Raw genomic sequence first — 16,667 nt, 5'->3', positions numbered from 1 at the left:
CCTCCACTCCTTACCTAAGACTGATCACCTTCCATGGAGGCACAGGGAGCTCAAAGGATCTGCATAGACTTGAAGGAGTTGGGTATATTTCTTCTTCAGACTAAGCTTATCGCGAATAGCCTGGTCTCTCCAGTTCCTATGCTGAGCCCTCAGGATAGGCAAACAGAATCAGAGGTTCACCACCAGCCCAGTCTATACCTCCTACAGCAAACAGGGACCACAGAACAGAACGTCCAAGCCTTCCTGTGGACTGCTAAGCACATGACGTAGGTGTTAGCCTGTTTTCCAACATGGGCAGCAAGCACTGCTTTTATACCTACTAGCACCCTGCTCTACTTAGCACATTAGTTCAGGTGCCTTCAGCATACCTGTGTGAGGCAAAGGTATGAGCACAGAGGGAGCAGCTCCCGAGCTCCCTGGATGGGCACTGTCCCACCTAAAAGACATTTTAATAATAAAGTTTTTCTTTAACACTCTGGACCAAGCTAGACTTTTCCAGTCACCTTGACTATGCAGACAAGCTGCTACTCTTTAGTGGTGGCTCAGATGATATGCAAACCAGCCCTGCCACCGGCAGCTTGAGGAGTTCCCCCTTAGGGACCTCCATTTAGGTAAAGCTTGACCCCAAACTACCTGGAGAAAGGAATCTTAGGACAGGCCAGAGTGAAACCATGTGAGTGAGTTTATTAAGGTAAGTGTGCATGTTAGAGAGTGGGCGAGATGCTTAAGGAAAGGAGGGTGCACTAACTAAGTCATGGGTGCTGGTCCTCAAAAGAAATCAATTAGGCATCATCTCAATTATGATTACTATTTGCTGTGGTGAAACACGATGACCAAAAGCATATCGGAGAGGGAAGGGCTTATTCAGCATACACTTCCACATCGCTGTTCAGCATCAAAGGAAGTCACGACAAGATCTCAAACAGGGCAGGAACCTGGAGGCCGGAGTGGATGCAGAAAACATAAAGGGATGCTGCTTACTCGCTTGCTCCACACAGCTTGCTCAAGCCTGCTTTCTTATAGAACCCAGGACCACCAGCTCAGGGATGGCCCCACCTACAATGGGATGGGTCCTCCCCCATCAGTCACTAATTAAACTAATTAGGAAAATGCACTACAGCCTGGTCTTATGGAAGCATTTTTTTCATTGGGGTTTCCTCCTCTGATGACTCCAGCCCGTGTCAAGCTGGCATAAGATTAGCCAGCACAGGTGTTCAAGTGTTTTTACCATAGTGTGGTGTGTGTGTGTGTATGTGTGTGTGTGTGTGTGTGTGTGTGTGTGTGTGTGTGTGTATAAAATCTTGTGGCTTTCTAAATTACATTCTTACATAATTTACAACAAAATGCAGAGTCAAGTTTGTAGGTTAAATGAAAATATATGACCTGATTTAGTTATTTCTCCAAACTTAAAGAACTTGCTTTTGTAAGTGAACTCAGGCATGATTTTATGAGGTGCATCGCTTGACTTTCCAGGATGAGAGTGAACTGCTTGGCATGGCTAAGCCCAAGGCCACAAACATTCTGGTCCTAAATAAGCATAGTCTGTTGTTCTTAACACTCTTGTTTGAGCTATCGTTAGGAAGATACACATTGTCTCTGCGGGTAATTTGGACTTATCAGTTGTGTTGAACTGTGTTGCCTCTCAGCAGGAAAGGCAAACTAGACCCCAGGTTGAGAAACCTTCTTCCTCTTTGCTTGCCCCACCCCCATAATTTCCCCTGTCTTTTTATCAGGCTTCACTGTCACCCAGGATATTGGACTAGATAAACAAGTCATTGTTCCTAAGGGGCAAGGTCAAAATCTCTTCTTCATCTCTTGGGTTGAGGAAGCCCCTTTCACTAGCCCATGGTTTTGAATGTGGGCTCACTGAGGTGGAGAGGGAGGTATGTACCACGAAATGGAACAAGAAAGGCTTGTCATTTTCTAATGCCACCTTTCATCCAAGCTTGCTCCTTAACAGTGTGGGTACTGCTCAGCCTCCCAGGACTGTCATTTTTTTCCCCCACTGGAAAATAGTGGGGGCTCTCCTAAAGCTAGGTGGATGCCTGGAGTGCTGCTAGGAACATCTCAAGTAAATTGTTCAAGACAGCATGTTTAATTCAAAACATGAATCACTTGAAAAAATGTAAACCTCCACACGTGGGTCTTCTTCCTTGTTTTCCAAGCTGCTGCCAGAGCCCAAGGTGAGCGCTTAAAGCCCAAGTCACAGAGGTAGATCAGCACCGGTCAGTAGAGGAAGCTTGGAGCCACCGGTCTCTGGTCACCTCCACCCTGACTCCCTAAAGAGACATCTCAATTTGCTGTACCCAGAGGAGAAAGGGACACCCTTCTCCCAATCCTCGCCCCAGATCCAGCTCAATCTAAAAATCTCAGCTTTATAAAGGATTTCATTTGCTACCAACTGCTCAAGTTAGACACCTCACAGATCCCCAACTCTCCTTCCTTTGTCCCCAACACCTTTACCACCACGGCTTCCATCATTAACTTTAGCTCCTACACACCGCTCAAGGCTCTTCTTTTCCCACTTTCCCACTGACTTTGTTCATCCCTGCCTCAGGTCTCCCATAAGTTACCAGAGTGACCCGACTTCCAACTGTCCTCTCTATGGTTACCACTGAGACCTTTCTACAGGAGAAGCGATCATATTGATTCTCTTCCTTGAAATACCCCCAAAGCTCGACCCCTGCCTACAGGGAAAGTCCCTCCCTGGGACATTTATGCTACACCTGGCCTGTCATCTCCCCATTCCTTCCCACCTGGCCTTCCACTGTTTCATATGACCTCAGGGCTGCATGCTCGCACCCTCTCCATGACTACCTCTGCTGCTTTCTCCAGTTCGAGCCTCTCTCTGTGTGTTCACCATTTTACTGACCCTAGAAAACCCAGTTAGCATCTCCTCCAGGCAAAGGTCTTCTCTGTGTCCTTCTCATTTCTGGACACATGCCCACTTATGATCTCATCATGCCCCCATCCTTCCCACATTTCATTTAGATTCTGTTCATGCCATGCTAGAGTCATAATATACCGTTCCCTAGAGAAGGGGAAGAGACTGTTTCCTGTGCAGCCGTGGATACTCAAAAAGCTGGCTGAACAAATAGCCAATAGTATAGCTGGTAAAAAAAAAAAAAAAAATTCCTATAAGATCATGACAAACTTCTCTAGATAAAATATCTACGTGTATTTGGATGGACTACAGTGAAAAGTAAGAATGTGGGGAAACCTTGCCCCTTCTCCAAAGTCCCCAACTCAACTCAAACTACAATGGCCAAGATTGGGACGCAACTCTCCTACCGACCCTGCTCAAACCCCTGTTTCTGGTGCTAAGCATCCCCAGCCCACTTTCTCCTGCCCTCCCAATGGCATCGTTCCTTCTGGACCTGCACAGTTCTTCACCAAATCAGCAAACACTGAAAGATGCCAAAGGAGTCATGGAGAGAAGCCTAGCTCCACCACCCTCTTCCTCGACTTTCTCTGTCCTTGTGTGTAAACAAACCCTGCTTTCTGAAGCCAGGCCCTTAATAGGTATGACCATATCCATCTTCCTGGGCTGCAGATGGCAGGCAGGGGGTAGAAGGGCTTGTTCCTGGTTTTAAAGAGAGAAAGAGGCATCGCCCAGACAGCACTGACTGGAGGACTCTTAGCTGACTCAGGATTAGAAGGTAGACCTCCCTACTCCCTGACCAGCACATAATTCTTCTTCAATTGCTCTGAAAATGAAAACCACAGGATTAGTTTACAGGAGATGAGGGGAAAGTCAGCCTGGAGAAGCTGCAGCCACATTTCTGACAAGCTCTAGTCGGAGGACCCTGTAACTTACGTAAATGATTTCTTATTACACCACAACTGACAACTGCAACATGACAGTCTGCTGCCTTCTCCTAGGGTTCTCTTGGTCGATCATCCAGATCTCCCAGGAAGAAGAACAATTATGGCCCAAGCAGGAAAACAGACCTCAGGACACCACTCTCCGCCCACATCTCCCGCCCCCCCCCCACCCAGCCCCAGCACGGGCCTAAGCCCCTCTCCCTGTATATGTGTCTCTCTGGTGTGTCCCAGCAAATAGGATTCCTACTTTGAGGGGGAAAGAGGAAGAGAGAGGGAGGGAGGGAGGGAGGGGGGAGGAGAGAGAGAGAGAGAGAGAGAGAGAGAGAGTCAACAGTTTATAAGGAAGAAATGAGAGAGAGCCAACGGTTTATAAGGAAGAAATGAAGTGGCAATTTCCCAACATGGCTGGGAATCAATACAAGCTGTTGTCAGGGTGTTTCCTCAAAGGGTGGCTGCCATGCTTCTCCAAAGTCAAGAGCAACAGAGCTCCGGCGCTTGACTTACAACTGCTCCGTGAGAGCAAGATAGTTTAAATTTAAAACTCACTGCAGTTGGGTCTGAACTCAGCTGGGACTTGATTTACTGCTAATTCATTTCTCCGATTCCTATAATTCTAAACTCAGTCACCAAACAGTTTAACGCTGATAGAATCACCGGTGCAATGCGTTACGAATGGGTCTCAGGGGAGTTGTGTTAGTGAGAGTGTGTTAGCAACTGTTATTCACTCTGGAGTGGAACTAGGTACAGGCTGAGGGTACTGGAGGCCCAGCGATTGGGCAAGTGGATTATTAGTTGATGTCCTTGGGTAATCCAAAGCCAAGTACCAGTGGAATGGTACCTTTGTTGATGCGGAACACAACTCTCCTTCTGAAGGCTATAGGAGATAGTTTACACTGAGCCACATATGAGTGGTTGTGGTCTGGAAGCACAGGTTTGTATTGCCTCAGTTAACAGGCTCCACCACGGAAATGGTTGCACGGACTGTTACGAACACATATCTAAAAGCAGCATAAATCAGTGCGTTTCCCAACACACTGAGACCATCGGCAGGTGGGTACAGCAAAGTGAGCAAAGCCTTACTGCAGGTTTAGATGCTATCCGACGATATTCTTAGCTTTGGAGCTGATGGAAGCTAGTGGCTTACGAAGAATATATTTGAATGTTTTACCTGGTAGTCAAAGGATGTTAAGTCAGGTACAGGGGTAAGCAGTAAACACCTGTTAAAAAGGACTAAAGAGAAGCCAAGATGACTTGGATTTTCCACCTGCAATGTTCTGGCTCATGATGTTCTAACCAGTCAAACTACAAAAGTACACGGATACACACACCATTTACCTATGTAAGATGAGCAACAGGCAGAGAAGTGATTCCTATAGGAAATACAACCTCTAGGTCACTTTTTTTGTGGATAAAGCCATGAATTTACAGTCAAATCACAAATCTTCATCCTCCTCCCCCCTTAGGGTAGCGAAGGTTCCCCCCAACACATCCCAGAAGAAAATTGCTTTCAACTGTTCATAACTTAGACATATGTGTCTTAATGCAAGCCTCGTTTGCTAATTTGATGAAGACCATTTCTCTTTGTCGGCTATACTAAGGCCCGCTACTCCGTAAGTGCAGCTGGGGTTGGGGGAGATGGAAAAGGTAAATGTCATTACTCACAGACTTTTAAAACCTCCACTTTGATCAATGGTGTGCAACAGAAAAGTACCACTTGTTGGGAACACGTCTATGATGTGCCAGAGCTGCATTCACAGTCTGAAAACAATCCCTATGCAGGATGGGCATCTGCCTGCAGGTGGTGTGGTGCTCACAGGAGTGCTGTTACTCTCTCAAAAGCAAATGACGGGGTCAAGAGGTGCGTGGCTGGACCTCACAAGTCTTCACTTTACCAATACCGTGGTATTACTCTTTCTAGTATGTTCCCCTCCAAGCTGACCTTGAACTTAAAAGTGTCCCATTGAAGCACAGTATCTCCTAAAATATTGTTTCTGCCACTGCTCTCTCTTCCTCTTTTTCCTTCTCCTCATCTTTCTCTCCAATTCTTCTAGTTATGGAACAAGGCCAGGACCTCGTACATGCTAAGCAAATACTCTACTACTGAGCTACATGCTTGGCCCAAAAATGCTTTCTACCCAACAGAACTCTCATTTCAGAAGATGTCAGCACGTTTAAATACGTCCACACGAACCAATCCCACTGCCAAATAAACTGGCTAGCATTTGGTTAATAATAAACGGGTTTCTCTATAGCAAGCCTGAATACACTTGCTACGCATCTTGAGATGGAGAGGACCCAGGAAGGTACCTGCAGAACTTGCTTGGCAGTGCAGTGTTTTCATTGGGCCATGAGAAGAGGACAGTCAGTGGACTAGTCTTTAGAGACTCTGGGTAAACTAGCTTGGTCATCCCTCTCCATCTATCAGCATCGACCCCACAGCGAGTTTCACACAGGGCTTGATTCTTTGAGTCTATGCCCGTCAACATGAAGAGCCCACTGCACCCCACTGCACATTCAGCAAATATTTATTGATCACCTCAAGAAGATGCACTTTGTGCTGGGCTTAGTATAAAAGAAGTATTAAATGGTTCCTCTCAATCTAGGACATCAGAATATATAGTCACTCCTGGGCATCTGCAAGCAGTTGGTTCCGTGGATAAAAACCTCTGCGGATACTTGAGACTGCTAAATATAATGAGTGAATACTTGCATACTCCTGTGTACTTTAAATCATCTCTTGATTTCTTTTAACACTAGTACAATAGAAATGCTACTCAAATAGAGGTTATGCTACACTGTGGAGGAAATAATAAGGAGGAAGAGAATCTGTTCACATAGGGCAGCAACATGATTGTTTTTAATATTTCTGGTGCGTGGCTAGTTGAATCCACAGATGTGGAACCTGTGGATACAGGGAGCAGGTTGTACACGCTGTTCATTGTCCTCTGTTATTGCGGAAAAGAATGAGTGGAGTTCCTGATTGCGTGAGATGGGCTTTTAAGCAGGGGTGGAGCATAGAACTCTCAGGCAGAGGACTCTGCAGACCCTGCTCTCTATGTCAGTGAGTTGCTCACATCAGTCAGTGGGTAGAGGCAAGTGCGCTTAGGGTCAGCCTCTAATGGGGAAGAGAGCTGAGAGAGCGGTCACAAGCACAGTGTGATCAGTGAGCCCTTGCCTGACTTGACCTGAGAAGGGCTACAAAGTGCAAGAGTTACAAAAATAAAAAACTGAACATCAGAGAGGACCGGGCTGGCTAAAGGTAACAACTTAAAGAAATAGTTTATGCAGAAATATTCTCTATTGTACTGCACTTCAGGGCTTATAACAGCGCTCAAATGTAAGAGGGAGGACAGGTCCTGGTCTCAGCAGCTGTGCCATCAGCTCACAGGAGCAGAAGTGCCTGAGATGGCCCCATACCACCCAGGAAGGCACTCCTGGGGTTAATATATCTCAGTATCAGAGAAATGTCTTGACACTTGTCCAGGATCTCTTCTTATTGTTAATATGATCAACTCAATAACTATATCAGTATTAGCTGACTATAAAATAACTTCACTGACAAGAGCAAAAACAATGTAGCAACAGTCCTAAGGAATGCCAGTTGGGACTGTAGGCCGGCTGACCCACAGTGTGGTTGGCTAAGGTTGCCACGACTCTATGAGTCTGGAGAGTTCTTTATTCGCGAATTCCTTCCTGACTCACTGTCTAGACTGTAAAGAGCTGCACAGTCCTTATGCAAGGCATTCGACTGAGGCATTTGCCCAGATCTCTCCTGTCCCACATGGCTTCCGGCTTCAGCCATTCTTCCAGCTCCCCCATACCCCTGTCCATGTGACAACTCACACCACCCCTCTTACCCTAAAGCTGTCACTATCTTTCTTCCTTTGGAACAAAGGTCAGGCTCCTGTAAAGGTTGTATTGTCAGACACAGTGGGAGGAGCCAGAGAGGTCCAGTCCTTGGGCCTGGCTCTCATCTTCTAGAGAAGCTAGGCTGAGATCAGGGAACAGGGACAGACAGGCTAAGGGAGCAAATCCAGGCGTCCATCTTGAGTCAGAACAATACTGTTTGCACTTCTTCTGGGCACTAGAATTTCATATAAATTGCAGTTGAACAAGGACTTCTTCTACTTTATATTAAATATTTTAAAATCACCATTCTAGAACAACTTCCTCGTTTTGTAACTTGTGGTATTAAAACATAAGGCTGTCTCTCCAAAAGTCCCTTCTCTGGGAAGCAATCAAGCTGAGAGTTACATTTTGCTGTATCCAAAGTCTACTTTAACTATAACACCAGCAGTTATTAATCAAAAAGAACATAGAGGAATTATTTATGAATCTAAAATATGTGCACATGCCTGAGAAATCCTACTGCCGTGGAGGGACACAGGAAAGGACAGAGATGGAGATGGGTCTACAGATGCTGACACTAGAGATACAATTCTGAGGACCTGGGGACCTCATAGTCACCTGAATCCAAGACTTGGTTACAAAAGTTCAGCTGAAATTACTCAGTCAATAATAAGGACAGAAGAAAGCATGGGCAGCAGAAATGACTTGGTCAGTAAAGTGCTCACACTGCAAGCATGAGGTTCCACCATAGTCCCACATAAAGAAGCCGGACACGGCACCACACACTGTGGTGCCAGCGGTGGGGCTGTGGCCCGCTGGCCAGCCAGTCTTGCCAACTTGGCAAGCTCAGGGTTCAGTGAAAGACCCTGTCTCAAAAAAAATGTAAGGTCATGAAGATCAGCTCTCAGCATTTACCTCTGACACCCACATATAGAAGCAGACACACGCACATAAATATGAACGCGTGCACACATATACATAAAAAAACCCATGTAGACATTCATGTGTACACACGTGACAGCGTCTGTTGTACTTCTTGATGGATCCCAGAGTTACACCACAGTGAAACCTGCTGGTGTGTTAAATGAGAAATCCTACAGCAAGAACTTGTTTAACTTTTATACCTAGTGTCTTAGTCTAGACTTGGCAGCTTTGGTGTATAACACGTCTATTTACACATCCACAAATAAACTTTGGAGATTTTTGCTCTCATGTTGGCATTACCGTCAAGAAGCAAATCTGAGATGAAAAGTGAGAAAATGAACCTCCTGCCCTCTGCAATGGCGACATGCCCCGTGGACAGGTTCAATAGAAAACCCAGTTCCTGGAGCCCATTGCCACTTCATGGCTCCAGGCTCAGTGTGGGGAGAAACAACCCACCAATTCTGTGCTGCTTACTTTCCCTCCTCTTGACCTCTGGGCCAAATTTAAGGGATAATTTGTTTCCCCCTCTGCTTCTGGGCTCTTCACTGGCCTGAGGGAAGTGAGTCGGATTCTTACAAGAAGAGTTTCATGGGAATGTCAAACAGGAAGTGCTAATGTGCAGAGATGAGCAAAAAAAAAAAAAAAAAAAAAAAAAGACCTGCAATTGCTGTAGTTTCAATGACCTCATCTCTCAGTGCTGTTCTCCCCCCCACTCCATAATGGGAACTGGGGAATTGATTATGCTTAGTCTGGGTTCGGTACACTGACTGTGGAGACGAGATCCTCTTAGCTTAGTGATGTGTTTTGTGTTGGAGTGACAAAACATTCTAAAATCCAATTTGCTGTTGCGAATCCTGGTTCATGGAGAAGGCACCGTGGAGGGGAGTGAAGATCCTAGCTTACAGGCCCAGGCTCCTAGGATGATTCAGAACTCACAGGCACCTGTTGACTTAACTCTGAGTCCTTCCTGCCTCCCCTCCCCCTGGGGTGGGTGGAAGCGACACAATTCTCAGCATACCCCTTCCAGCTATCCCAAGTTGAGCAGAGCTTTCTACACTGCACAGTGTAGAGAATAAAGCAAACCGCATCATGGGTGGAATAAAAGTTTCTCTCTTGAAAGTCAGAGGGAAATCCTAACAGGAGCCTCGCTTATTCTGTGCCCTTGGGTATGCAGACCAGGGGAACTGAGTCTGGGGAACCCTGGCTTTGTGGCAGGACACTCCCCACCATGGTACCTAGCTTTCTTGGGCCTTACTTGTATATCTCTTCATATTACAAATGTGATTCCTAGTGGCTCCATTCAGCCTATGTGTGCCCTCTCTTCTTCCTTTTCTTTTCTATTCTAAATTCCAAATCCCATTACATCTGAAGGATTACCCTCCCTGCGCAGGCCATTGGTACCAACCTCCACCGACTACTATTACCTGACATTTCCCCTGCCTCTGGATCCTGAGAGCTAGCGAATGAATGAAAGAACAAGTACAGAGCACCACCTGTGAGCCGTGCCCTAGCACCAATCCCTGCCCAAGAGTGAACTGGCCATCTGTTGCTTAGCAACCTGGGTCCTCTGGCAGCTTTAACTGTCATCCCACCCTAAGTTCTTATGCCATCAAAATGGTAATCCACAGTCCCCACCTTACAGGCTACTTTCAGCACTCAGTGAGGGCTGAGGGCGTGTCATTTCCATAATGCCAGCCAGCAACTTGAAATAAAGATGGAGACTTCGTTCCTTCCCTCAGCTATCACCTTCTGTGTTTTCTCCCAGAGAAAAATGGAAATTTCCTAACTATGTAACAGTCAACCTCGGAGCTGAGTGGTGAAGACGCGTGCAACTTTCCAATCCACCATCAGCCGTGGATAAGACTCCAGTCCCTTAATTAATAGGAAAATTGAAGCTCAAAGAACAGAAACATTTGCTTGGGGTCAGTGATAATCCAAAAGAGAAAGCAGGACCCCCACCACACTCTCCCACTCACTTGGCAAGTGGAGGGGCGACATACTGAGGACCAGCATCCTCACAGGCCAAGCAGCAGCGTGGTGACAAAGGCCAGGTCAGACTGCTTAGCACTGAGACTTGGTTCCACCACTTGGTGGCTATGTGTCTTTGGACAAAGTCCTTAACCTCCCTCATCTCAGTTCCCTTGGGAAGACTTAGGGACTGCCATAGCCACTACCTCTTTGGGTGCTATGAGGAATAAAGGAGTAGCCCCATCCAGTGATTCGAGATCAAAGGGAGTGCTTCATAAACACTGGCCACCACAATCATCATTAATAGCTATTATTTTCCATTCCAGTGTTTTCATAAGGGCTAAAACCAATACTAATGTTCTCACAGCTGCTTCCCTGGGGACGCTGAGGCCACGTGACCATAGCACAGGGCTCCTCACTCAAGACTTCAAGAAGCTATTCTGCTTCCCAGCAGGTGGAGGAGAAGCCTCCTCTTCTGGAACAGGCCTCCAGTGAGGAATAGGGACACCCTCCCCCGCCGCCCCCCCTCGCCTGCCTTCCCTTTTAAGATTCACCACCCTCCACTTAGCGGCAGAGCCCTATCCTGTCTCCTTGCTGGCTCCACCTTCCTGTCATAACCAGAATGTCGGCAGCCTGGGAAGCAAGGACAGGAGGGAGACCTAGAGTAAGTCAGGACAGTGACGGGGGGAGGGGTCAGGTGGGTGCGTTAGCGGGAGGGGATAGTAAGGACTAGCCTTTAAAGAGACAGAGTCTGCAGGGCTCTGCGTGGACCAAGCATTTCTCAATGGAGCCTCCAGGGCAATTACACTAATCATGTGCATCTCCCAAACAGCCCTTTGATTTATTAGCACAACGTCTTTTTTAAATGCCGCTCTTAAATATAAATAACACTTAATCATCCAGCTGTCGTTAAATTCATGTTATATTGATTTCGTGGAGTGCCGCAGACGTGAAGGTGAACGAACGGGCTGGTGAACACAAGCACAAAGCTGGGTGGTGGATTCAAAAGTGGGGGTGCAGGGCCGGGGGAAGATGGAGCTTGGAAGAAGGAGGAAGGGGTGTCCCAAGGGAAAGAAGCGAACTCTGCACAACTGCCCAGGAGCTGAAGCAGTTTTCCATCAGGGAGCACTGGACACAAACAGGAGAGGAGAGGAGAGGGTGACACAATGAGTGCCCGAGGAACCAAAACCCAAGATCACAGCACAGTAGGTTCATAGTGTTGCTGCCACCTCGTCACAAGCAGTCACAAGCAGTCACAAGCAGTCACAAGCAGTCGGGAGACTCGCTGCAACAGGTCTCTGATATGCATTGTCTGCACAGTGCCTTCTCTGGTTATACTGGGCTGGAGCTGCTAAGAAATGCCCCCTAGCTGGCTGGGAGGAGAGACACTTGCTATAATTTCTTCCCATCAAAGCCTGGTAATACCTAGGAGCTCAGAGCAGTTACTAACCCAATCCCCTGAGCTCTCTCCCCCAAGGTAGAAATGTTACCACCCTAGAAAGCCCCCACTTAATTCCCAGCATCCCTCCTCATGATTAAAAGGACCTATAGACCAAGTGTAGGCAGACTCTGCCATGCAGACTTGCCTGCCTGCAGGGAACCCAGCTGAAGCAGGAGACTAAAGACAGGGAAGGAGACTGGAGCAAACTGGCTACCTAGGAGCAAAATTCCTCCCTGAAACATTTTCAGGGGTGGAGGGATAATATGGGATTTAGTGAGGGAGCAGACCAGATCACGAGTGATCGATGCCTGGTGTCCACAGGAGTGTTTCCAGAACAACCTCCAGCCTCTATGGGGTTGATCAAAAAAATCAAAAATAAGCATTGTATGTCTGGGCCTTTTCTAAATCATGCAGTTGGGTGCCTTCCAGTGCAGACCAGAGAACTTAAAAGGCCACAGAAGAATAGTAGAGCAAGGATATTGTGGTATACTCCAGGGCTGGGCAAAAGAGCCAGGAAATGAAAAGAAACACACACAGATGTTAATTATTGTCTATCTTTTCCTAGAAACCAATGGCAAGTGCCAAAATGGGCAGATTCTTTTGAGTTCTGGTGCTGAACATATAACCAGCATAATCACAGTTGACCGAGCATTAAAATGACAGATCCTGAGGCTGAAAATATATAAGACAAGGAAGAGGAAGGCAAAGAAAGGAGCAGAAGTCTGTGGCGGGAGGAGACCTGCACCCCAGCCTCCTGCACCCCCTCTGAGAGATACTCGTTGTCACTGTAGTTCACCCACTGTTAGTTACAAACCTTGTGCCACAGCCCTATGCACGTGTACACGGGCCGTCCCCATTCATACGCTCCAAGTCTGTGCATGCCAAAACGTGCCCATGTTTGTCACCGCCCAGAAGTCAGAAGTGGACACCCCTGTCACCTGTGCTTGCACAAGTGGAGTGCACTTGGCAAGGCTGTACTGCATGTGTACTGCTGGGTAAGTCCACACCCACCAGTCTTAAGAAGAAAATGCTGCTTCTTCCTGGTCTGAGTTTTCCCCATTGTGAGAAGCTTTCCTTTATTCCAACTTATACCCTTTTCAATCAATCAGAGGGCAGATTACACCACAGACAGCAGGTATACATTTTTCTTCCTGGGGCATCTGCTCTTCCACCCACCTTGTGGAGGGAAGATAGAAGCCAATTCCCATTTTCGCCAGAATGTCAAAAACAACAACAACAGCAACACACACACACACACACACACACACACACACACACACACACAAAGAGACAGCAATAGAAATGTAGAAACTTGCTATATGTCTTCCATGCCCCAAATAATGATTTCTTTGAATCTTCTATTCTTCCTACAATAATTGAGCCCTAAAAGAAGTCTCTCTTAGGTTCTAATAGGGGAGCCATTTAAAAAAAAAAGCCGTTGAAACTCCAACCACCCCCACCCATTCTAGGAAAAGTTTCAAAATGATCAGGCCTTTGAAACTGGGACGGCGGGGGCAGGGGGTGTACAACTTGAACCACTGGCTTCTGAAGAGCAACTCCGCACTCAGAAGATCCAGACCCTGGGGTGCACTAGTAGACCCCCCATACCATATAGGTGGGTCTGCCATCGTGTTCACAGTCCTTTCTCCCAGGAAGTCGTAATACATCTCTACTCTCCCTCCTGGTTCGTGTTCTCAGACACACATCCCAAAAGGCGTGTGGCACGTGTTAGCTAAAGGCTCAGGGGGGGAATCGCCTCACATGCACGGAGAAAGATAAGGAAGTGAGGGGTTGGCCGCAAACATGTGTTCCTTAAGCCCTGTCTGCTTACTGTCTACCAGAGACTGGCAACGTGAATAAGGTCTGATGCCCCTTAAAGGGCCGCAGCAGCCTCCCTAGATAAGCCATACTCTACTAGCTTTGATGTTAAAGCCCCTCCCTGCCTGACATCCAGGCGCATTCCGGAGAAGCAGTGCCACCGTTCAAAGGCGTGTGTGCTGCCTTTACTGGGGAAACGCAGAGTCTGTTCCATATGCGCCGCCCTACAGAACTGCAGCCCCAGTTGCCTATCTGGCCTCCTCCCAGACGCCCGATCACCTCGATCTCCAGATCTCTGCCCTTTAAATATGTCTGCTCTTCTCTTATTAAAAAAAAAAAAAAAAAAAAAAAAAAAAAAAAAATCACCTAGTGTCCAAAGGGCAAGGGGCGCGATTGCGCTGGGCGGGTCTCCTAAGACCTCCCATGACTTCTCCTGTTTCGTAAAAAACCAGTTAGGAAATGAAAGGAGCTAGAAACAGCAAAATCGCTCCCTCATCCTACCAGCCTGTATAGGAGAGTCGGTCATGTACAGAATCCCACCCTGAAAGTCCTGGGGAACAGAAGTCCAGGTCCAGAGAAGCGAAGAGGACGGGAAATCCCTGCTCCGGCTGCGCTACACCTACTCGGGTGTCCAGGTGGGACGTGGGCAGGTGCGTGAGCGCAGTGTGTGCGTGCGTGCATGTGTGTGAGTGTGTGGATGTGTATGTATGTGTGTGTGCGCGCGCGTTTGTGTGTGTGTGTGTGTGTGTGTGTGTGTGTGTGTGTGTGTGTGTGTGTGTGTGTGTGTGTGTGTGTGTGTGTAGTGGGCTGGCTCGGAGCAGGCGAGGACTCCAAGACCGGACTCGGCACCTCTGCCCGCTCTGTCCCTCTGGCTGTGCGCCCGGCCAGCGGCTCCTTACCTGGAAGCGCGGCGTTCCCTCCTTCAGCCCCAGCGCCGCATTGACACTGCAGATGGTGCCGGTACCGCTGCCTCTCGCCCTCCTCTGAACGTGTGCGTGTGCGCGCGTGTGGCTGCCTCCTCCAGCCCCAGCCCCGAACGCAAATACTCCACCGAGGCACGGGGAAGCCACGAGCAGCAGAGGAAAACGGAGGGGGCCAAATCAGAGCTTGCCGGGCTTGACAGCTCCTCTTGCAGCGTCCAAGGTGGGCGTAATGTCCAACAAAAAGGTCAGAAAATGTAGATCGATTCCAAGCACCCCTTTCCTCCACCAGCCCCGGAGCTCAAGCAGCGACAGTGGTGGCTCTCAGGGGCTGCGGCGGCGACGCGGGGCTGCCCCCCTTCGTCCCCACCCCCGCGGGCTGAATGTCCTTGATGCCAAGCGGGCACGGCGGCGTCACTCCGCGCCGCCCATGCTAGCCGGGTCGGGCCGCTGCCCGGGGCGCGGCGGTGAGTGCGTTGGGGACCCGCCGGGAAGCGCTCTCCCAGCCTCTGCGCGCCTCCCTCGGCAGTGACCCGCCACCCTCTAGCAGCCAAGGGCTGGCTGAGCTGCTGTTGCCCCCTCCCCTGCCCTGGGACTAGCCGGGCAATGCCCAGGGGCCGGGGCTGGGGGACCGCGGGAGCCGCCGGCTGCTCCCCAGGGAGACGCGGAGCTGCGGTGGTAGCAGCGACGGCGGCGGCTTGGCGCTGCGGCGGCCAAGAGCGCGGCCGTGGTCCAAGCCGAGCCTCCCAGGCGCGCCCCGGCCCCCCGGGCGGGCTGCTCGCAAAGTTTGCAGGGGGCAGGGAGCGGGGCCGCCGCTGGCTCGGCCGCCGCCGGAGCTCCCGGCTGCCTGCTGCCGCCGCGGCTCGCTGCTGCTGTTGCATTGAAGCCCGGCCAAGCGGCTGCAAAAACTCCAGCTGCCTGGCGCTCACTGGGTCCTCCTCTCCTCCCTCCCGCCCTCCCTGCTTCCTTCCTCCCTCCCTCCCTCTCCTCGCCTCCTCCCCTCTCCGCCGCCCGCGGCCCGCCGCCGCCGCCGCCGCCGCCGCCGCCGCCGCTCCCTCTCTGGCTCGCTAGCTGGCGCGGAGCTCGCGGCTGACATCTAGACTGAGGTAGAGCGGCCGGCAGAGGGGGTAGGGGGCGCTTCCCTGCACGCTACCGCCGCTGGCTCGCCCACTCTCTCCAGCGTGGACGTTTGCAGACACCTCTTGGATCTTCGAGGCCTCCTCGAGCCACCCTGGTGGTGGCGACACAGGACAGAGTGGTGCATATATGGTGGCACCAAGCGACTTGGACCCAGCAGGCACATGGGCACAGGCGGTCAGAAGCACTTCTGGGTGTTCCTAACAGACACCAGCCGAACATACACACATTCCCAAGCTAGAATCCCAGTCCAGCCCTGTCCTCCACCAACCAAGGTAACCACACGCAGAGCAGCACTACAGTACGCCCAAGCCCAGGGCTTCTAGTTCTAGGAGAGAAATGAATGGCCAATGCCCTAGAGCTTGCTGGGTAATCTGATATGTCTAGAGGCTGACCTTGCTTCTCTGTCTCTGAAGCCCTGGGTCCTGGACCATATCCCAAACACAACCCAGACTTTGCCAACATCACAATAGTTTCAGAAGCCCAAAGGAAGAAATCCTGAGGTTGCTTAAGTTGAGACAGCATCTGGCAGACAGGAAGTAGCTAAGGACAGGAAATAGGCAGCACTACCTAGACCGCGTCTGCAAAGACCACCCCCAGCAATGAGCCCAACCATCAAATAAGATAAAATTAAAAATGCCCACCTATTTATCCACCCAACTCTGTATGCTTCTACCATAGTTCCAAGGAAATGGCATTGTCAGCCATGTCCAGCAAGATTGGCCACTCATCAAAGACAGACGGACGAAGTATGACTTGGGGCTCCCAACCCACTCATTCATGCC

General features: G+C 49.4%; 1 protein-coding gene across 1 annotated transcript in view; it reads right to left on the bottom strand.

The window, feature by feature from the left end:
• Positions 1 to 15,043, bottom strand: part of Plxna4 (plexin A4) — a 454,818-nt gene extending 439,775 nt beyond the window's left edge. The window contains exon 1 of the mRNA XM_051151763.1: positions 14,725 to 15,043. The gene's annotated coding sequence lies outside the window, so the exon portion shown is untranslated. The remainder of the gene's footprint in view (positions 1 to 14,724) is intronic.
• Positions 15,044 to 16,667: the final 1,624 nt, after the last annotated feature.

This window comes from Acomys russatus, chromosome 10 (assembly GCF_903995435.1).
Source record: "Acomys russatus chromosome 10, mAcoRus1.1, whole genome shotgun sequence".
NCBI classification, from domain to species: domain Eukaryota; kingdom Metazoa; phylum Chordata; class Mammalia; order Rodentia; family Muridae; genus Acomys; species Acomys russatus.
This window is presented reverse-complemented; position numbering and strand designations above follow the sequence as displayed.